General features: G+C 55.8%; 1 protein-coding gene across 7 annotated transcripts in view; it reads right to left on the bottom strand.

Moving 5' to 3' along the window:
* LOC129135354 (E3 ubiquitin-protein ligase TRIM52) overlaps window positions 1-13,821 on the bottom strand; it is a 69,715-nt gene that overhangs the window by 5,009 nt on the left and 50,885 nt on the right. For all 7 annotated transcript variants that reach the window (XM_063816742.1, XM_063816734.1, XM_063816739.1 and 4 more), the window contains 8 exons: window positions 13,223-13,446; window positions 11,907-12,221; window positions 10,822-11,045; window positions 8,339-9,820; window positions 5,694-7,337; window positions 4,378-4,692; window positions 3,133-3,356; window positions 91-2,131 (listed from right to left, as the gene is read on the bottom strand). The gene's annotated coding sequence lies outside the window, so the exon portion shown is untranslated. The remainder of the gene's footprint in view (window positions 1-90; window positions 2,132-3,132; window positions 3,357-4,377; window positions 4,693-5,693; window positions 7,338-8,338; window positions 9,821-10,821; window positions 11,046-11,906; window positions 12,222-13,222; window positions 13,447-13,821) is intronic.

Here is a 13,821-nt window from a genome sequence, read left to right as displayed (position 1 = left end):
CCCCTGGACCCACTGTTGTATCTTTACACTTTCTCTCTGTGTCTTCTTTCTTTTCTCAGTCTCTCGTCCCACCCAACTAGAAATACTCACAGGTGTGGAGGGGCAGTCCACCACTTCATCCACCTTCTGTCATATTGAAAGTAACATCATCTTCTTCCCTCCAGGATCCTGGGAATAATATCCCTGAGGGGTTTCCACTTTCTGCCATGTATGTAGTCATATCACCCCCTCCGCCGTGGAATATCATTAAGGAACATCTCACACGGGGGTGTATACTTCTTCCGATATTGGGAGTGACATCAACCTCTCGGTCTCTGAATATGAGGAAGAAAATCACAGGGCGGGTGTACACCTCGTGCTCTACGATGGGGAGTCATATCTGTCTGTTATGGGGAGTAATATCATCCTCTCCCTTTCAGGATACTAATAACAATTTAACAGGCTGGGTGAACACAGCCTGCGATGCTGAAATTATCATCCTCTCCCCCTGTTCCCCCCTGGCTCTTAGGATCCGTATCACGAGGGGGGGAGGCACCCCCCGCGCGGCGGGGACTGAGAGCCAGCCCCTCTTTCCCCACTGGCTCTTAGGACCCCCATCGCAGGGGGAGGAGGCACCCCCAGCGAGGCGGGGTCTCAGAGCGAGCCCCTCTTTCCCTACTGGCATTTAGGACCTCCGTCGCAGGGGGAGGAGGCAGCCCCCACGAGGCGGGGACTGAGAGCCAGCCCCTCTAAGCCTTCTGGCTCTTAGGACCCCCATCACGGGGGGGGGAGGCACCCCCCGCGAGGCGGGTACAGAGAGTCAGCACCTCTTCTGCTCCTGGCTCTTAGGACCCCCATCAGAGGGGGGGAGGCACCCCCCGCGAGGCGGGGACTGAGAGCCAGCCCCTCTTCCCCCCCTGGCTCTTAGGAACCCCATCGCAGGGGGAGGAGGCATCCCCAGCGAGGCGGGGTCTCAGAGCGAGCCCCTCTTTCCCCACTGGCATTTAGGACCCCCGTCGCAGGAGGAGGAGGCACCCCCCACGAGGTGGGGACTGAGAGCGAGCCCCTCTTTCCCCACTGGCCCTTAGGACCCCCATCGCAGTGGGGGGACGCACCCCCAGCGAGGCGGGGTCTCAGAGCGAGCCCCTCTTTCCCCACTGGCATTTAGGACCGCCATCGCAGGGGGAGGAGGCACCCCCCACGAGGCGGGGACTGAGAGCCAGCCCCTCTAAGCCTTCTGGCTCTTAGGACCCCCATCACGGGGGGGGGAAGGCACCCCCCGCGAGGCGGGTACAGAGAGCCAGCCCCTCTTCTGCTCCTGGCTCTTAGGACCCCCATCACAGGGGGGGAGGCAACCCCCGCGAGGCGGGGTCTCAGAGCCAGCCCCTCTTCCCCCACTGGCCCTTAGGAACCCCATCGCAGGGGGGGGAGGCACCCCTCGCGAGGCGGTGTCTCTGAGCCAGCCCCTCTTCCCCCACTGGCCCTTAGGACCCCCGTCGCAGGGGGGGGAGGCACCCCCCGTGAGGCGGGTACTCAGAGCCAGCCCCTCTTCCCCCAGTGGCCCTTAGGACCGCCATCGCAGGGGGGGAGGCATCCCCCGCGAGGCCGGGTCTCTGAGCCAGCCCCTCTTCCCCCACTAGCCCTTAGGACCCCCATCGCAGTGGGGGGAGGCACCCCCGTGAGGCGGGTTCTCAGAGCCAGCCCTTCTTCCCCCACTGGCCCTTAGGACCCCCATCGCAGGGTGGGGAGGCACCCCCCGCGAGGCGGGGTCTGAGAGCCAGCCCCTCTTCCCCCACTGTCTCTTAGGACCCCCATCGCAGTGGGGGGAGGCACCCCCAGCGAGGCGGGGTCTCAGAGCCAGCCCCTCTTCCCCCGCTGGCTCTGAGGATCCTCCGTGGACTCACAGCCTCTTTACCATATTGTGAGTAATATCATCTCCCCCTCTGGAGATTACGAACTCTTTCACACACGGGTGTACACCCTCGGTGTACAGAGGGTGTACACCTGTCTGTATTGGGAGTAATATCATTCTCTTCCTCCCTGAATATGAAGAACAGTAACACAGGGGTGTTTCTGCTCCCTGCGATATGGCGTGTCATATCCTCCTCTCCCACGCTGCAATTACAGGGAATATCAGTGGGGGCGTGTCCACCTGTAGGGAAAAGTAAGAGAGATCAGACTGTCACTGTGTCCATGTAGAAAGGAAAGACATAAGAGACTCCATTTTCAAAAAGACCTGTCCTTTAAACAATTGCTTTGCTGAGATGTTGTTAATTTGTAGCTTTGCCCCAGCCACTTGGCCCCAGCCACTTTGACCCAACCTGGAGCTCACCAAAACATGTGTTGTATAAAATCAAAGTTTAAGGGATGTAGGGCTGTGCAGGACGTGCCTTGTTAACAAAATGTTTACCAGCAGTATACTTGGTAAAAGTCATCGCCATTCTCTAGTCTCAAGAAACCGGGGACACAATGCACTGTGGAAAGCCGCAGGGACCTCTGCCCTTGAAAGCAGGGTATGGTCCAAGCTTTCTCCCCATGTGATAGTCTGAAATATAGCCTCATGGGATGAGAAAGACCTGACTGTCCCCCAGCCAGACACCCGTAATGGGTCCGTGCTGAGGTGGATTAGTAAAAGAGGAAAGCCTCTTGCAGCTGAGATGGAGGAAGGCCACTAGCTCCTGCTTGCCCCTGGGAACTGAATGTCTCGGTGTAAAACCCGATTGTACATTCGTTCAACTCTGAGATAGGAGAAAAGCTGCCCCGTGGCGGGAGGCGAGACATGTTTGCAGTAACACTGCCTTGTTCTTCTTTACTCCACTGAGATGTTTGGGTGGAGAGAAACAAATCCGGCTTATGTGCACGTCCAGTCACAGTACCTTCCCTTGAACCTAATTATGACATGGATTCTTTTGCTCACATGTCTTCTGCTGACTCTCTCCTTATCATCACCCTGCTCTCCTACTACATTCCTTTCTGCTAAAATAATGAAAATCATAATCAATAAAAACTGAGGGAACTCAGAGGCTGGTGCCGGTGCAGGTCCTTGGTGTGCTGAGCGCCGGTCCCCTGGACCCACTGTTGTATCTTTACACTTTCTCTCTGTGTCTTATTTCTTTTCTCAGTCTCTCGTCCCACCCAACTAGAAATACTCACAGGTGTGGAGGGGCAGTCCACCACTTCATCCACCTTCTGTCATATTGAAAGTAACATCATCTTCTTCCCTCCAGGATCGTGGGAATAATATCCCTGGGGGGTTTCCACTTTCTGCCATGTATGTAGTCATATCACCCCATCCGCCGTGGAATATCATTAAGGAACATCTCACACGGGGGTGTATACTTCCTCTGATATTGGGAGTGACAACAACCTCTCGGTCTCTGAATATGAGGAAGAAAATCACAGGGCGGGTGTACACCTCGTGCTCTACGATGGGGAGTCATATCTGTCTGTTATGGGGAGTAATATCATCCTCTCCCTTTCAGGATACTAATAACAATTTAACAGGCTGGGTGAACACAGCCTGCGATGCTGAAATTATCATCCTCTCCCCCTGTTCCCCCCCTGGCTCTTAGGATCCGTATCACGAGGGGGGAGGCACCCCCCGCGCGGCGGGGACTGAGAGCCAGCCCCACTTCCCCCCCTGGCTCTTAGGAACCCCATCGCAGGGGGAGGAGGCATCCCCAGCGAGGCGGGGTCTCAGAGTGAGCCCCTCTTTCCCCACTGGCATTTAGGACCCCCGTCGCAGGAGGAGGCACCCCCCACGAGGCGGGGACTGAGAGCCAGCCCCTCTTTCCCCACTGGCCCTTAGGACCCCCATCGCAGTGGGGGGAGGCACCCCCAGCGAGGCGGGGTCTCAGAGCGAGCCCCTCTTTCCCCACTGGCATTTAGGACCCCCAACGCAGGGGGAGGAGGCACCCCCCACGAGGCGGGGACTGAGAGCCAGCCCCTCTAAGCCTTCTGGCTCTTAGGACCCCCATCACGGGGGGGGGGAGGCACCCCCCGCGAGGCGGGTACAGAGAGCCAGCCCCTCTTCTGCTCCTGGCTCTTAGGACCCCCATCACAGGGGGGGAGGCACCCCCCGCGAGGCGGGGTCTCAGAGCCAGCCCCTCTTCCCCCACTGGCCCTTAGGAACCCCATCGCAGGGGAGGGAGGCACTCCTCGCGAGGCGGTGTCTCTGAGCCAGCCCCTCTTCCCCCACTGGCCCTTAGGACCCCCATCGCAGGGTGGGGAGGCACCCCCCGTGAGGCGGGTTCTCAGAGCCAGCCCCTCTTCCCCCACTGGCCCTTAGGACCCCCATCGCAGGGGGGGAGGCAACCCCCGCGAGGCGGGGTCTCAGAGCCAGCCCCTCTTCCCCCACTGTCTCTTAGGACCCCCATCGCAGTGGGGGGAGGCACCTACAGCGAGGCGGGGTCTCAGAGCCAGCCTCTCTTCCCCCGCTGGCTCTGAGGATCCTCCGTGGACTCACAGCCTCTTTACCATATTGTGAGTAATATCATCTCCCCCTCTGGAGATTACGAACTCTTTCACAGACGGGTGTACACCCTCGGTGTACAGAGGGTGTACACCCGTCTGTATTGGGAGTAATATCATCCTCTTCCTCCCTGAATATGAAGAACAGTAACACAGGGGTGTTTCTGCTCCCTGCGATATGGCGTGTCATATCCTCGTCTCCCACGCTGCAATTAGAGGGAATATCAGTGGGGGCGTGTCCACCTGTAGGGAAAAGTAAGAGAGATCAGACTGTCACTGTGTCCATGTAGAAAGGAAAGACATAAGAGACTCCATTTTCAAAAAGACCTGTCCTTTAAACAATTGCTTTGCTGAGATGTTGTTAATTTGTAGCTTTGCCCTAGCCACTTGGCCCCAGCCACTTTGACCCAACCTGGAGCTCACCAAAACATGTGTTGTATAAAATCAAAGTTTAAGGGATGTAGGGCTGTGCAGGACGTGCCTTGTTAACAAAATGTTTACCAGCAGTATACTTGGTAAAAGTCATCGCCATTCTCTAGTCTCAAGAAACCGGGGACACAATGCACTGTGGAAAGCCGCAGGGACCTCTGCCCTTGAAAGCAGGGTATTGTCCAAGCTTTCTCCCCATGTGACAGTCTGAAATATAGCCTCATGGGATGAGAAAGACCTGACTGTCCCCCAGCCCGACACCCGTAATGGGTCTGTGCTGAGGTGGATTAGTAAAAGAGGAAAGCCTCTTGCAGCTGAGATGGAGGAAGGCCACTAGCTCCTGCTTGCCCCTGGGAACTGAATGTCTCGGTGTAAAACCCGATTGTACATTCGTTCAACTCTGAGATAGGAGAAAAGCTGCCCCGTGGCGGGAGGCGAGACATGTTTGCAGTAACACTGCCTTGTTCTTCTTTACTCCACTGAGATGTTTGGGTGGAGAGAAACAAATCTGGCTTATGTGCACGTCCAGTCACAGTACCTTCCCTTGAACCTAATTATGACATGGATTCTTTTGCTCACATGTCTTCTGCTGACTCTCTCCTTATCATCACCCTGCTCTCCTACTACATTCCTTTCTGCTAAAATAATGAAAATCATAATCAATAGAAACTGAGGGAACTCAGAGGCTGGTGCCGGTGCAGGTCCTTGGTGTGCTGAGCGCCGGTCCCCTGGACCCACTGTTGTATCTTTACACTTTCTCTCTGTGTCTTATTTCTTTTCTCAGTCTCTCGTCCCACCCAACTAGAAATACTCACAGGTGTGGAGGGGCAGTCCACCACTTCATCCACCTTCTGTCATATTGAAAGTAACATCATCTTCTTCCCTCCAGGATCGTGGGAATAATATCCCTGGGGGGTTTCCACTTTCTGCCATGTATGTAGTCATATCACCCCCTCCGCCGTGGAATATCATTAAGGAACATCTCACACGGGGGTGTATACTTCCTCCGATATTGGGAGTGACATCAACCTCTCGGTCTCTGAATATGAGGAAGAAAATCACAGGGCGGGTGTACACCTCGTGCTCTACGATGGGGAGTCATATCTGTCTGTTATGGGGAGTAATATCATCCTCTCCCTTTCAGGATACTAATAACAATTTAACAGGCTGGGTGAACACAGCCTGCGATGCTGAAATTATCATCCTCTCCCCCTGTTCCCCCCCTGGCTCTTAGGATCCGTATCACGAGGGGGGGAGGCACCCCACCGCGCGGCGGGGACTGAGAGCCAGCCCCTCTTCCCCCCCTGGCTCTTAGGAACCCCATCGCAGGGGGAGGAGGCATCCCCAGCGAGGCGGGGTCTCAGAGCGAGCCCCTCTTTCCCCACTGGCATTTAGGACCCCCGTCGCAGGAGGAGGAGGCACCCCCCACGAGGCGGGGACTGAGAGCCAGCCCCTCTTTCCCCACTGGCCCTTAGGACCCCCATCGCAGTGGGGGGAGGCACCCACAGCGAGGCGGGGTCTCAGAGCGAGCCCCTCTTTCCCCACTGGCATTTAGGACCCCCATCGCAGGGGGAGGAGGCACCCCCCACGAGGCGGGGACTGAGAGCCAGCCCCTCTAAGCCTTCTGGCTCTTAGGACCCCCATCACGGGGGGGGTGAGGCACCCCCCGCGAGGCGGGTACAGAGAGCCATCCCCTCTTCTGCTCCTGGCTCTTAGGACCCCCATCACAGGGGGGGAGGCACCCCCCGTGAGGCGCGGTCTCAGAGCCAGCCCCTCTTCCCCCACTGGCCCTTTGGAACCCCATCGCGGGGGGGGAGGCACCCCTCGCGAGGCGGTGTCTCTGAGCCAGCCCCTCTTCCCCCACTGGCCCTTAGGACCCCCGTCGCAGGGGGGTGAGGCACCCCCCGTGAGGCGGGTACTCAGAGCCAGCCCCTCTTCCCCCACTGGCCCTTAGGACCCCCATCGCAGGGTGGGGAGGCACCCCCCGTGAGGCGGGGTCTCAGACCCAGCCCCTCTTCCCCCACTGGCCCTTAGGACCCCCATCGCAGGGGGGGAGGCAACCCCCGCGAGGCGGGGTCTCAGAGCCAGCCCCTCTTCCCCCACTGTCTCTTAGGACCCCCATCGCAGTGGGGGGAGGCACCCCCAGCGAGGCGGGGTCTCAGAGCCAGCCCCTCTTCCCCCGCTGGCTCTGAGGATCCTCCGAGGACTCACAGCCTCTTTACCATATTGTGAGTAATATCATCTCCCCCTCTGGAGATTACGAACTCTTTCACACACGGGTGTACACCCTCGGTGTACAGAGGGTGTACACCCGTCTGTATTGGGAGTAATATCATCCTCTTCCTCCCTGAATATGAAGAACAGTAACACAGGGGTGTTTCTGCTCCCTGCGATATGGCGTGTCATATCCTCCTCTCCCACGCTGCAATTACAGGGAATATCAGTGGGGGCGTGTCCACCTGTAGGGAAAAGTAAGAGAGATCAGACTGTCACTGTGTCCATGTAGAAAGGAAAGACATAAGAGACTCCATTTTCAAAAAGACCTGTCCTTTAAACAATTGCTTTGCTGAGATGTTGTTAATTTGTAGCTTTGCCCTAGCCACTTGGCCCCAGCCACTTTGACCCAACCTGGAGCTCACCAAAACATGTGTTGTATAAAATCAAAGTTTAAGGGATGTAGGGCTGTGCAGGACGTGCCTTGTTAACAAAATGTTTACCAGCAGTATACTTGGTAAAAGTCATCGCCATTCTCTAGTCTCAAGAAACCGGGGACACAATGCACTGTGGAAAGCCGCAGGGACCTCTGCCCTTGAAAGCAGGGTATTGTCCAAGCTTTCTCCCCATGTGATAGTCTGAAATATAGCCTCATGGGATGAGAAAGACCTGACTGTCCCCCAGCCCGACACCCGTAATGGGTCTGTGCTGAGGTGGATTAGTAAAAGAGGAAAGCCTCTTGCAGCTGAGATGGAGGAAGGCCACTAGCTCCTGCTTGCCCCTGGGAACTGAATGTCTCGGTGTAAAACCCGATTGTACATTCGTTCAACTCTGAGATAGGAGAAAAGCTGCCCCGTGGCGGGAGGCGAGACATGTTTGCAGTAACACTGCCTTGTTCTTCTTTACTCCACTGAGATGTTTGGGTGGAGAGAAACAAATCTGGCTTATGTGCACTTCCAGTCACAGTACCTTCCCTTGAACCTAATTATGACATGGATTCTTTTGCTCACATGTCTTCTGCTAACTCTCTCCTTATCATCACCCTGCTCTCCTACTACATTCCTTTCTGCTAAAATAATGAAAATCATAATCAATAGAAACTGAGGGAACTCAGAGGCTGGTGCCGGTGCAGGTCCTTGGTGTGCTGAGCGCCGGTCCCCTGGACCCACTGTTGTATCTTTACACTTTCTCTCTGTGTCTTATTTCTTTTCTCAGTCTCTCGTCCCACCCAACTAGAAATACTCACAGGTGTGGAGGGGCAGTCCACCACTTCATCCACCTTCTGTCATATTGAAAGTAACATCATCTTCTTCCCTCCAGGATCGTGGGAATAATATCCCTGGGGGGTTTCCACTTTCTGCCATGTATGTAGTCATATCACCCCCTCCGCCGTGGAATATCATTAAGGAACATCTCACACGGGGGTGTATACTTCTTCCGATATTGGGAGTGACATCAACCTCTCGGTCTCTGAATATGAGGAAGAAAATCACAGGGCGGGTGTACACCTCGTGCTCTACGATGGGGAGTCATATCTGTCTGTTATGGGGAGTAATATCATCCTCTCCCTTTCAGGATACTAATAACAATTTAACAGGCTGGGTGAACACAGCCTGCGATGCTGAAATTATCATCCTCTCCCCATGTTCCCCCCCTGGCTCTTAGGATCCGTATCACGAGGGGGGAAGCACCCCCCGCACGGCGGGGACTGAGAGCCAGCCCCTCTTCCCCCCCTGGCTCTTAGGAACCCCATCGCAGGGGGAGGAGGCATCCCGAGCGAGGCGGGTCTCAGAGCGAGCCCCTCTTTCCCCACTGGCATTTAGGACCCCCATCGCAGGGGGAGGAGGCACCCCCCACGAGGCGGGGACTGAGAGCCAGCCCCTCTAAGCCTTCTGGCTCTTAGGACCCCCATCACGGGGTGGGGGAGGCACCCCCCGCGAGGCGGGTACAGACAGCCAGCCCCTCTTCTGCTCCTGGCTCTTAGGACCCCCATCACAGGGGGGGAGGCACCCCCCGTGAGGCGGGGTCTCAGAGCCAGCCCCTCTTCCCCCACTGGCCCTTAGGAACCCCATCGCAGGGGGGGGAGGCACCCCTCGCGAGGCGGTGTCTCTGAGCCAGCCCCTCTTCCCCCACTGGCCCTTAGGACCCCCGTCGCAGGGGGGGGAGGCACCCCCCGTGAGGCGGGTACTCAGAGCCAGCCCCTCTTCCCCCACTGGCCCTTAGGACCCCCATCGCAGGGTGGGGAGGCACCCCCCGTGAGGCGGGTTCTCAGAGTCAGCCCCTCTTCCCCCACTGGCCCTTAGGACCCCCATCGCAGGGGGGGAGGCAACCCCCGTGACGCGGGGTCTCAGAGCCAGCCCCTCTTCCCCCACTGTCTCTTAGGACCCCCATCGCAGTGGGGGGAGGCACCTACAGCGAGGCGGGGTCTCAGAGCCAGCCCCTCTTCCCCCGCTGGCTCTGAGGATCCTCCGTGGACTCACAGCCTCTTTACCATATTGTGAGTAATATCATCTCCCCCTCTGGAGATTACGAACTCTTTCACACACGGGTGTACACCCTCGGTGTACAGAGGGTGTACACCCGTCTGTATTGGGAGTAATATCATCCTCTTCCTCCCTGAATATGAAGAACAGTAACACAGGGGTGTTTCTGCTCCCTGCGATATGGCGTGTCATATCCTCCTCTCCCACGCTGCAATTACAGGGAATATCAGTGGGGGCGTGTCCACCTGTAGGGAAAAGTAAGAGAGATCAGACTGTCACTGTGTCCATGTAGAAAGGAAAGACATAAGAGACTCCATTTTCAAAAAGACCTGTCCTTTAAACAATTGCTTTGCTGAGATGTTGTTAATTTGTAGCTTTGCCCTAGCCACTTGGCCCCAGCCACTTTGACCCAACCTGGAGCTCACCAAAACATGTGTTGTATAAAATCAAAGTTTAAGGGATGTAGGGCTGTGCAGGACGTGCCTTGTTAACAAAATGTTTACCAGCAGTATACTTGGTAAAAGTCATCGCCATTCTCTAGTCTCAAGAAACCGGGGACACAATGCACTGTGGAAAGCCGCAGGGACCTCTGCCCTTGAAAGCAGGGTATGGTCCAAGCTTTCTCCCCATGTGATAGTCTGAAATATAGCCTCATGGGATGAGAAAGACCTGACTGTCCCCCAGCCCGACACCCGTAATGGGTCTGTGCTGAGGTGGATTAGTAAAAGAGGAAAGCCTCTTGCAGCTGAGTTGGAGGAAGGCCACTAGCTCCTGCTTGCCCCTGGGAACTGAATGTCTCGGTGTAAAACCCGATAGTACATTCGTTCAACTCTGAGATAGGAGAAAAGCTGCCCCGTGGCGGGAGGCGAGACATGTTTGCAGTAACACTGCCTTGTTCTTCTTTACTCCACTGAGATGTTTGGGTGGAGAGAAACAAATCCGGCTTATGTGCACGTCCAGTCACAGTACCTTCCCTTGAACCTAATTATGACATGGATTCTTTTGCTCACATGTCTTCTGCTGACTCTCTCCTTATCATCACCCTGCTCTCCTACTACATTCCTTTCTGCTAAAATAATGAAAATCATAATCAATAAAAACTGAGGGAACTCAGGGGCTGGTGCCGGTGCAGGTCCTTGGTGTGCTGAGCGCCGGTCCCCTGGACCCACTGTTGTATCTTTACACTTTCTCTCTGTGTCTTATTTCTTTTCTCAGTCTCTCGTCCCACCCAACTAGAAATACTCACAGGTGTGGAGGGGCAGTCCACCACTTCATCCACCTTCTGTCATATTGAAAGTAACATCATCTTCTTCCCTCCAGGATCGTGGGAATAATATCCCTGGGGGGTTTCCACTTTCTGCCATGTATGTAGTCATATCACCCCCTCCGCCGTGGAATATCATTAAGGAACATCTCACACGGGGGTGTATACTTCCTCTGATATTGGGAGTGACAACAACCTCTCGGTCTCTGAATATGAGGAAGAAAATCACAGGGCGGGTGTACACCTCGTGCTCTACGATGGGGAGTCCTATCTGTCTGTTATGGGGAGTAATATCATCCTCTCCCTTTCAGGATACTAATAACAATTTAACAGGCTGGGTGAACACAGCCTGCGATGCTGAAATTATCATCCTCTCCCCCTGTTCCCCCCCTGGCTCTTAGGATCCGTATCACGAGGGGGGAGGCACCCCCCGCGCGGCGGGGACTGAGAGCCAGCCCCACTTCCCCCCCTGGCTCTTAGGAACCCCATCGCAGGGGGAGGAGGCATCCCCAGCGAGGCGGGGTCTCAGAGCGAGCCCCTCTTTCCCCACTGGCATTTAGGACCCCCGTCGCAGGAGGAGGCACCCCCCACGAGGCGGGGACTGAGAGCCAGCCCCTCTAAGCCTTCTGGCTCTTAGGACCCCCATCACGGGGGGGGGGGAGGCACCCCCCGCGAGGCGGGTACAGAGAGCCAGCCCCTCTTCTGCTCCTGGCTCTTAGGACCCCCATCACAGGGGGGGAGGCACCCCCCGTGAGGCGGGGTCTCAGAGCCAGCCCCTCTTCCCCCACTGGCCCTTAGGAACCCCATCGCAGGGGGGGGAGGCACACCTCGCGAGGCGGTGTCTCTGAGCCAGCCCCTCTTCCCCCACTGGCCCTTAGGACCCCCGTCGCAGGGGGGGAGGCACCCCCCGTGAGGCGGGGTCTCAGACCCAGCCCCTCTTCCCCCACTGGCCCTTAGGACCCCCATCGCAGGGGGGGAGGCAACCCCCGTGACGCGGGGTCTCAGAGCCAGCCCCTCTTCCCCCACTGTCTCTTAGGACCCCCATCGCAGTGGGGGGAGGCACCTACAGCGAGGCGGGGTCTCAGAGCCAGCCCCTCTTCCCCCGCTGGCTCTGAGGATCCTCCGTGGACTCACAGCCTCTTTACCATATTGTGAGTAATATCATCTCCCCCTCTGGAGATTACGAACTCTTTCACACATGGGTGTACACCCTCGGTGTACAGAGGGTGTACACCCGTCTGTATTGGGAGTAATATCATCCTCTTCCTCCCTGAATATGAAGAACAGTAACACAGGGGTGTTTCTGCTCCCTGCGATATGGCGTGTCATATCCTCCTCTCCCACGCTGCAATTACAGGGAATATCAGTGGGGGCGTGTCCACCTGTAGGGAAAAGTAAGAGAGATCAGACTGTCACTGTGTCCATGTAGAAAGGAAAGACATAAGAGACTCCATTTTCAAAAAGACCTGTCCTTTAAACAATTGCTTTGCTGAGATGTTGTTAATTTGTAGCTTTGCCCTAGCCACTTGGCCCCAGCCACTTTGACCCAACCTGGAGCTCACCAAAACATGTGTTGTATAAAATCAAAGTTTAAGGGATGTAGGGCTGTGCAGGACGTGCCTTGTTAACAAAATGTTTACCAGCAGTATACTTGGTAAAAGTCATCGCCATTCTCTAGTCTCAAGAAACCGGGGACACAATGCACTGTGGAAAGCCGCAGGGACCTCTGCCCTTGAAAGCAGGGTATGGTCCAAGCTTTCTCCCCATGTGACAGTCTGAAATATAGCCTCATGGGATGAGAAAGACCTGACTGTCCCCCAGCCAGACACCCGTAATGGGTCCGTGCTGAGGTGGATTAGTAAAAGAGGAAAGCCTCTTGCAGCTGAGATGGAGGAAGGCCACTAGCTCCTGCTTGCCCCTGGGAACTGAATGTCTCGGTGTAAAACCCGATTGTACATTCGTTCAACTCTGAGATAGGAGAAAAGCTGCCCCGTGGCGGGAGGCGAGACATGTTTGCAGTAACACTGCCTTGTTCTTCTTTACTCCACTGAGATGTTTGGGTGGAGAGAAACAAATCCGGCTTATGTGCACGTCCAGTCACAGTACCTTCCCTTGAACCTAATTATGACATGGATTCTTTTGCTCACATGTCTTCTGCTGACTCTCTCCTTATCATCACCCTGCTCTCCTACTACATTCCTTTCTGCTAAAATAATGAAAATCATAATCAATAAAAACTGAGGGAACTCAGAGGCTGGTGCCGGTGCAGGTCCTTGGTGTGCTGAGCGCCGGTCCCCTGGACCCACTGTTGTATCTTTACACTTTCTCTCTGTGTCTTATTTCTTTCCTCAGTCTCTCGTCCCACCCAACTAGAAATACTCACAGGTGTGGAGGGGCAGTCCACCACTTCATCCACCTTCTGTCATATTGAAAGTAACATCATCTTCTTCCCTCCAGGATCGTGGGAATAATATCCCTGGGGGGTTTCCACTTTCTGCCATGTATGTAGTCATATCACCCCATCCGCCGTGGAATATCATTAAGGAACATCTCACACGGGGGTGTATACTTCCTCTGATATTGGGAGTGACAACAACCTCTCGGTCTCTGAATATGAGGAAGAAAATCACAGGGCGGGTGTACACCTCGTGCTCTACGATGGGGAGTCATATCTGTCTGTTATGGGGAGTAATATCATCCTCTCCCTTTCAGGATACTAATAACAATTTAACAGGCTGGGTGAACACAGCCTGCGATGCTGAAATTATCATCCTCTCCCCCTGTTCCCCCCCTGGCTCTTAGGATCCGTATCACGAGGGGGGAGGCACCCCCCGCGCGGCGGGGACTGAGAGCCAGCCCCACTTCCCCCCCTGGCTCTTAGGAACCCCATCGCAGGGGGAGGAGGCATCCCCAGCGAGGCGGGGTCTCAGAGTGAGCCCCTCTTTCCCCACTGGCATTTAGGACCCCCGTCGCAGGAGGAGG

Source organism: Pan troglodytes, chromosome 7 (assembly GCF_028858775.2).
Source record: "Pan troglodytes isolate AG18354 chromosome 7, NHGRI_mPanTro3-v2.0_pri, whole genome shotgun sequence".
NCBI classification, from domain to species: domain Eukaryota; kingdom Metazoa; phylum Chordata; class Mammalia; order Primates; family Hominidae; genus Pan; species Pan troglodytes.
This window is presented reverse-complemented; position numbering and strand designations above follow the sequence as displayed.